The sequence below is a fragment of the Asparagus officinalis genome, chromosome 8 (genome assembly GCF_001876935.1).
Source record: "Asparagus officinalis chromosome 8, Aspof.V1, whole genome shotgun sequence".
Lineage (NCBI taxonomy): Eukaryota > Viridiplantae > Streptophyta > Magnoliopsida > Asparagales > Asparagaceae > Asparagus > Asparagus officinalis.
Genome location: NC_033801.1, coordinates 84,074,987 through 84,083,607, shown reverse-complemented (window position 1 = coordinate 84,083,607; position 8,621 = coordinate 84,074,987).

Genomic DNA, 8,621 nt, shown 5'->3' with positions numbered 1-8,621 from the left:
CCTCATAAGGGTATCTTCCGTATGGCAACCTGGAGACTTCAGCCATCTTATAAAGAGAAATCCCCAATTTACCATTTAGAGTGAAGAAGGTACGAGTGTTGGGATTATATAACTCTAACACACCGAAGAATTGGTGAGAGTTAGTTCTTAAACCAAGTTGTGTCGCCCTAATGGGCGCATAAAGCCCAAATCTCTACAAGTCCTCCTGATTCTCCTACAAGATGTATTCGGTGACATGAGGCCACCACTGGGTAGGACTCCAACGAGACCAACCAGGAGTCCTAGTCCTTAGCCCAGAATTGCCCCTTTAAGTTGAAGAATACACGGCCAAAGGTGTTAGCTTCCTCGGCTGTTTCACCGACGGACAATTCTCTCTAAAATTGTCTCAGGTGCAATCCATTTATGTAGTGATTGCTACTGTCTATCTTGGTGCCACTTCTAGAAAAATGGCCACATATTAACCCATCTTGTGTCGGGGTTAAGTCCCAGTCCATCTTCCTTAGAGCAGAAACAATCTTCAGGGCGGTGAGATAACAGTCACGTTCCATGTGGGGCAAGAACATATTGTGCCTGTTCACAATCCTAAGCCATCGATATGTGCCCAATTCCAATAAGACTGGATCCTCTGAAGAGTCTCCAAATAGGAAAACAAGCTTCACGATGTGGTCACAGTTGATTGATTCTAAGGGAGTGTTAGTGATCAAACGCCTAAAAGTGGAGATTGAAGGCTCAGAAAGAAGTCCAAGTTCTTTTTGTTCTCGATCCCCAAACATAGGGATGCCCTCAAGAGAGGAATAATGAAAATCACATTCTATCGCTTGGGTACCATCTGCTCCAAAAGCACCATGTTGGAGAATTGGAACAGATGGATGCACAACTACACAAAGGGAAAACAAAGTTAGCTTAATGAACGAGTCACTATCCAATGACACGAAGGTCACTCCAACAACGGACTTCGTTAAATAGACGAACCTCGTCTAATAACAAACTTCGTTAAATAGACAAACCTCAAACTTCTTTAATAGATGAACTCTGTCTAACAACGAACCTCGAGCCTTGTTAGTTAAACTAACTTTGTATGTTGGATGAACCTCGTCAGTGAAGACAAAGTTTGTTAATTTAACGAACGTCGTCAGTGAAGAAAAAGTTTGTTGGTCAAGCGAAAACTCATTCGACAAACATTGAGGATGAACCTCATCAGAATAGCTAACACAGTTAGACATATGAAGTTCAATGGGAAGACGAACTTTGTCAAATCAAAAGACGTCACCTTTCAGATGGATTTTGTCTCAAAAAGAGAGAAACTGATTATCTCCCTCAAGAAACCCAAGTCTAAAGTAGATAGAGTTCATCTGTGTTGAAGTGCAGATCTTGCGTTCAGATCTTTTACCTGAAAAAACAGACGAAGCCACGAGATCATCTGAAGGACCAACTACCTTCTTACCCTTGACTTTGTTTACGACGGTTTTAGGAGCCATTGGTCTCGGATTAGAAGTCCTGCAAGAAGAAAAGTTTAGAATTTGGTAGAGATGAAGGGTTTTAGTAACTCAATCGATCAGAAGAAGAAAAGACTTTTCATATGATGACACCATATATATAGAGGCGGGATAAATCGAATCAAGGGCCGAGATCTTCGATTGAGATCGTTGGATGAATCCCTTTCTTAACGAGATCTGCGGGCGAGATCCACGGAGGAGATCTCAAGGCACCAGCTGGCAGCCACTTATCAGGTCTAGAAAAGGTGCATAACAACTACTACTGATAAGGCTGAAAGGTGTCATACAGGCGTGAGTTTGACAATACTCACATGGAAAGACGAAGGTCAGCCAATTGTCGAACTACGTAGTGGAGCTTACAGAAGCATTGAATTGCGAACGATGAGGCCAAGTTCATCTTAATATGATTCAAAGTGTTTCAGACTCCATACAACCCAATTCAAGTATAAAAACTTTGAAGGAGGTTTTGTAGGCAGTAAAAATACCGAGCTTCAAGATATGACGAAGGTCGTCCTAAGGACGAACCTCGTCTTGGTCAAAGATGAGGCTCACCACGCAGCGAGGCTCGGTGAGCTCATCAGTAGAAACGAGGTTCGAAGCTCATCGTTGGATACGAGGTTCGAAGCTCACCAGTAGAAACGAGGTTCGAAGCTCATCGTTGGATACGAGGTTCGAAGCTCACCAGTAGAAACGAGGTTCGAAGCTAGTCATTGGATACGAGGCTCGGAGCTCATCATCAGACTTAAAGCTCGCTAGTGAAGATGAGGCTCGTCAAAAGGAAATTCACAAGACTTGCTACGCAGTCGGGCTCAACTATCAAAGATGAAGTTTGTTAGTGAATACGAAGCTCGTCAGACAACGTCAGTGAAGACAGAGTTCGCTGTACTAAAAGGTTACCTTAGAAGACAAATTTCGCTGCATATTGAGGCTCGTTCAATATGATGAACTTCGTCAAACAGCGAGGCTCATCGTCCGTAGAAAACCCAGCTCTAACGGTTTGAAGACTTAGTCAGCAATGTGTACTAGGCTTCAGGAGCACGTTTCGGCTCAGTAATCAACGTGGGCTAAATTGAAGGAGGCAGTTGCACCCTCTACCCACAGTTTTAGCATGTTCGTTACGTGCTGAAACCTTATAAATAGCCATGAACAGCTATGAAAAAGGGACTTTTTTGACGACTTTAAAAAATTCTAAGTGTTGAGACTCATTAAGACAAGTCTTATGCATTGTGCGAGTAATGAACTTTATTAAAGAAGAACCAAAAATGCACAAAAGAGAAAGTTGACTGATAAAAGCACAACTGTATTGATAAAATATCATTACAAATGTTCAAGAATTTGGCGGATTTCCTCAGCAAGTTGGCTTATGGATTCTTGGTGTGTCATTTCACCCTCAGCATAGCTTCCTTGCGCAGATCATCATCAAAAGACACCTTCACGTTACTTACGGCATTGCTTTAGCCTCTCCAAATCATCAGATTCAACCTGAAGTAGTGTTTGATGTTCTACCCGTTGAGCTGCCAAGGTTTGCTGCATTTCTATTGCGCACATCAACTCAAGCTCCGCTTCTGCCAGCTTAGCTTGGATGTCAGCAAGCGCAGCTCTATAAGATTCTACTAAGCATTGATGTTTGCGTTCAGCATCAGCAACCCTTTTGTTCTCGATGGACAATTTTTCATTGACTTCCTTGAGCTCTCTCACCTTCCGTCTCTTCTCAAGCACTTGACGTTCGAGATCAAACAAAGAATCATCCATTTGTCTTAAGAGCTATATGGCATATTCTTTAGCTATAGGGAGGAGGGACTAATTGCGGCGGTCTTACCACTTTTTGAAAAGGCTTTCAACCTTTACCAAATGCATCCAATAAGGCAGCGTGGCTATATCGCTAGTCAAGTTCTGCATCACATGCAAAAGAGGTTCTAGCACCACCTTAATCCTAGCAAAATCCCCACCACGATCCAATACCTGAGTACGGGATTCCCTTAGAATGTTAAGGAAATTATTTTGGACCATCGACACCCCAAATTCTTTTGACAAGTCAAAAGAAGAAGAGGGTGTAGCATGGGAAGGCACCGCTTCCGACTGGCCAGCAGATGTCGTTGTTATTTCTGACGAAGTGAACATAGTGGATGCCGCAATGGTTGTAGGAGCAGCGACAACGGTTGTAGGAGTGACAACGGTAGTAGCAGGAGTGGCGGCAAACATGGTTGATGCTGGAGTTAGAATTTCCATTGAGGTGATAGAGCTATCAGGCACAACGCTCGTAGTCATCTCAGCCTCGGCTTTGGAAGCTATGTCCAAAGCAACTTCGGTTCCAACAGTTGTTTCAAGAGCAACGGCTGTATCCGCAGCTGCTCTAGTTTTGATAGCTGCGCTTGGAGAGACCTCAGCTTTAGTCGGAACAACAGGGGTAACGAGAGAATGCTCAGTAGTTACGCTTGGTTCAGAGTGCGATTTTACACGGAGTCGAGATAGTGGAATATCATCCTTAGACTCTGACTCTGTGTCAACTCCAGTTGGTTTGACGGAAGGAGAGATCACCACTAGAACTTCTCGCCTTGGCCTCTTTGCGATGCGTTTAATTTTTCATATAAATCCTGGTCTCTTGAGCTTCTCCCCCACTAGCCTTGAAGCTTCAGCTCCTTCAACTCGTTATGTAGAAGGAATGTCAGAGGTTAAACATCATCAAAGTGACAATTTAAAGCTTACGATAAACTAAGACTATCTACCTGTAGGTCCCATGGCAGGATTGGGTTCCCCAAATACAACTTCAGTGGATTGTTGATGGGAGAGTCTACTCTCAGCAGCCTCATGCTGAAAATGCTCAAATGGTTCATTGGCACGAGCAGGATCCCCAAATTCGCCGAAAGCAGCTTTGGCTTAAAGAGCCTCATCCTCCCCAGCAGCGGTGGGTATATTGCTCCCGTATTCATCAACGCATGGAGATCTTGGAAGTGTGCTCTCATCCAGAGCTACATCCACCTCTTCTTGAGTCTCATGAGGACTAGAAGGTCGGGATTCTTCCGCACCGACATTTTCTTTAGCATGTAAGAATTCTTTAAGTCCCGATATATGACTCCTATTAGAAGTGTTCCCGGATCTATAATGACATCGAATGAAGCGTAATCCTGATGAGTTGATGTTGAAGTTTGGGATCACTGCATTCGCCATGCAATGTCATTTACAATAAGCGAGTGTTACCCGCGGCTAAGGATTTTGTTGTGGGAGTGAGAAACGAGCACCAGTACCACCAACGATGGTCCAATACCAAGCCCTTGCTCTAATAACTAGACTATAACCCACAAATTATAATTGGGTATTAGGGTTACCAATGTATAATTGGTCATAACTGAATTGGCGGGCAAATCGGCAAGGCAGATATGGCTTTATTATACATACGGGGCCAAAGCGATAAATGAGATACCTAGGACGAATATTCAGGAGCCATGTGAAGCTACCAAGTGATAGGGCAGTGTAGCCCTGACCATTGGATTCGTCTACTACAGCTTGGTCGTAGCTGGTCCCGAGAAAATGAGGAAAACACCGGTTAAACTTGAAATTCTTATGATCCCAGAGAGTACGTCTCACCAAGGCTATATAATGCTTATTCCAATCTGAGTTTTCTAACCTCTAGATGAAAGGAGTAGCCTGTCCCTCTATGCGAGGGAGGGCGTGCCCATAAGTGTGGGACAGTGCATGACAAACCATGCCATAAGATAGGCGTAGGGTAATTCTACCTTGGGGTTTTCAGCACCATGAGAAAAATCGTAACATAAACACCGTAATCCCTAATGGACACGGGCGAACATGGTGGGTAGAAGAGCATATTGATGGTCGTGTGCCATACAAACAGCTGGAAATACTACCTCTACTGGCAATGCATCAAATCTGCCGAAAGGAACAACAATATGTTTGAACCATAACATGAGATATCCTACCAGTAAGGCCTTGGAAGAAATCGGCTCCCCACATTAGAAAAAGTAACTGTCAAATGTCATGCCTGTCGGGTAGCCTTGCTCATCTGAAGATGTCACATAAGACAGGGGTAGATTGGCGAGTATACGTTGAGACAGTTCGCATGTCTTATAAGGATTCAGTGGTACTATGGGGTCCTTCTTATGATTCAAATTCTGAAAGAGGTAATGTGCCCAGATGTTATGGCTGAGGAACTTTTCACCTTTCTTATCAGCCCGTCCCTCTACATTCAGACAAATGTAGTAGTGACACATTACCTCCCAATAAGTTTCAATAACTTGAGGGTGTTTCTTCTCTAAATTGGTTAGCTCCTTGTACCCTGGGACATATTCCTCATAAGGGTATCTTCCGTATGGCAACCTGGAGACTTCAGCCATCTTATAAAGAGAAATCCCCAATTTACCATTTAGAGTGAAGAAGGTACGAGTGTTGGGATTATATAACTCTAACACACCGAAGAATTGGTGAGAGTTAGTTCTTAAACCAAGTTGTGTCGCCCTAATGGGCGCATAAAGCCCAAATCTCTACAAGTCCTCCTGATTCTCCTACAAGATGTATTCGGTGACATGAGGCCACCACTGGGTAGGACTCCAACGAGACCAACCAGGAGTCCTAGTCCTTAGCCCAGAATTGCCCCTTTAAGTTGAAGAATACACGGCCAAAGGTGTTAGCTTCCTCGGCTGTTTCACCGACGGACAATTCTCTCTAAAATTGTCTCAGGTGCAATCCATTTATGTAGTGATTGCTACTGTCTATCTTGGTGCCACTTCTAGAAAAATGGCCACATATTAACCCATCTTGTGTCGGGGTTAAGTCCCAGTCCATCTTCCTTAGAGCAGAAACAATCTTCAGGGCGGTGAGATAACAGTCACGTTCCATGTGGGGCAAGAACATATTGTGCCTGTTCACAATCCTAAGCCATCGATATGTGCCCAATTCCAATAAGACTGGATCCTCTGAAGAGTCTCCAAATAGGAAAACAAGCTTCACGATGTGGTCACAGTTGATTGATTCTAAGGGAGTGTTAGTGATCAAACGCCTAAAAGTGGAGATTGAAGGCTCAGAAAGAAGTCCAAGTTCTTTTTGTTCTCGATCCCCAAACATAGGGATGCCCTCAAGAGAGGAATAATGAAAATCACATTCTATCGCTTGGGTACCATCTGCTCCAAAAGCACCATGTTGGAGAATTGGAACAGATGGATGCACAACTACACAAAGGGAAAACAAAGTTAGCTTAATGAACGAGTCACTATCCAATGACACGAAGGTCACTCCAACAACGGACTTCGTTAAATAGACGAACCTCGTCTAATAACAAACTTCGTTAAATAGACAAACCTCAAACTTCTTTAATAGATGAACTCTGTCTAACAACGAACCTCGAGCCTTGTTAGTTAAACTAACTTTGTATGTTGGATGAACCTCGTCAGTGAAGACAAAGTTTGTTAATTTAACGAACGTCGTCAGTGAAGAAAAAGTTTGTTGGTCAAGCGAAAACTCATTCGACAAACATTGAGGATGAACCTCATCAGAATAGCTAACACAGTTAGACATATGAAGTTCAATGGGAAGACGAACTTTGTCAAATCAAAAGACGTCACCTTTCAGATGGATTTTGTCTCAAAAAGAGAGAAACTGATTATCTCCCTCAAGAAACCCAAGTCTAAAGTAGATAGAGTTCATCTGTGTTGAAGTGCAGATCTTGCGTTCAGATCTTTTACCTGAAAAAACAGACGAAGCCACGAGATCATCTGAAGGACCAACTACCTTCTTACCCTTGACTTTGTTTACGACGGTTTTAGGAGCCATTGGTCTCGGATTAGAAGTCCTGCAAGAAGAAAAGTTTAGAATTTGGTAGAGATGAAGGGTTTTAGTAACTCAATCGATCAGAAGAAGAAAAGACTTTTCATATGATGACACCATATATATAGAGGCGGGATAAATCGAATCAAGGGCCGAGATCTTCGATTGAGATCGTTGGATGAATCCCTTTCTTAACGAGATCTGCGGGCGAGATCCACGGAGGAGATCTCAAGGCACCAGCTGGCAGCCACTTATCAGGTCTAGAAAAGGTGCATAACAACTACTACTGATAAGGCTGAAAGGTGTCATACAGGCGTGAGTTTGACAATACTCACATGGAAAGACGAAGGTCAGCCAATTGTCGAACTACGTAGTGGAGCTTACAGAAGCATTGAATTGCGAACGATGAGGCCAAGTTCATCTTAATATGATTCAAAGTGTTTCAGACTCCATACAACCCAATTCAAGTATAAAAACTTTGAAGGAGGTTTTGTAGGCAGTAAAAATACCGAGCTTCAAGATATGACGAAGGTCGTCCTAAGGACGAACCTCGTCTTGGTCAAAGATGAGGCTCACCACGCAGCGAGGCTCGGTGAGCTCATCAGTAGAAACGAGGTTCGAAGCTCATCGTTGGATACGAGGTTCGAAGCTCACCAGTAGAAACGAGGTTCGAAGCTCATCGTTGGATACGAGGTTCGAAGCTCACCAGTAGAAACGAGGTTCGAAGCTCATCGTTGGATACGAGGTTCGAAGCTCACCAGTAGAAACGAGGTTCGAAGCTCATCACGCAGCGAGGCTCGGTGAGCTCATCAGTAGAAACGAGGTTCGAAGCTCATCGTTGGATACGAGGTTCGAAGCTCACCAGTAGAAACGAGGTTCGAAGCTAGTCATTGGATACGAGGCTCGGAGCTCATCATCAGACTTAAAGCTCGCTAGTGAAGATGAGGCTCGTCAAAAGGAAATTCACAAGACTTGCTACGCAGTCGGGCTCAACTATCAAAGATGAAGTTTGTTAGTGAATACGAAGCTCGTCAGACAACGTCAGTGAAGACAGAGTTCGCTGTACTAAAAGGTTACCTTAGAAGACAAATTTCGCTGCATATTGAGGCTCGTTCAATATGATGAACTTCGTCAAACAGCGAGGCTCATCGTCCGTAGAAAACCCAGCTCTAACGGTTTGAAGACTTAGTCAGCAATGTGTACTAGGCTTCAGGAGCACGTTTCGGCTCAGTAATCAACGTGGGCTAAATTGAAGGAGGCAGTTGCACCCTCTACCCACAGTTTTAGCATGTTCGTTACGTGCTGAAACCTTATAAATAGCCATGAACAGCTATGAAAAAGGGACTTTTT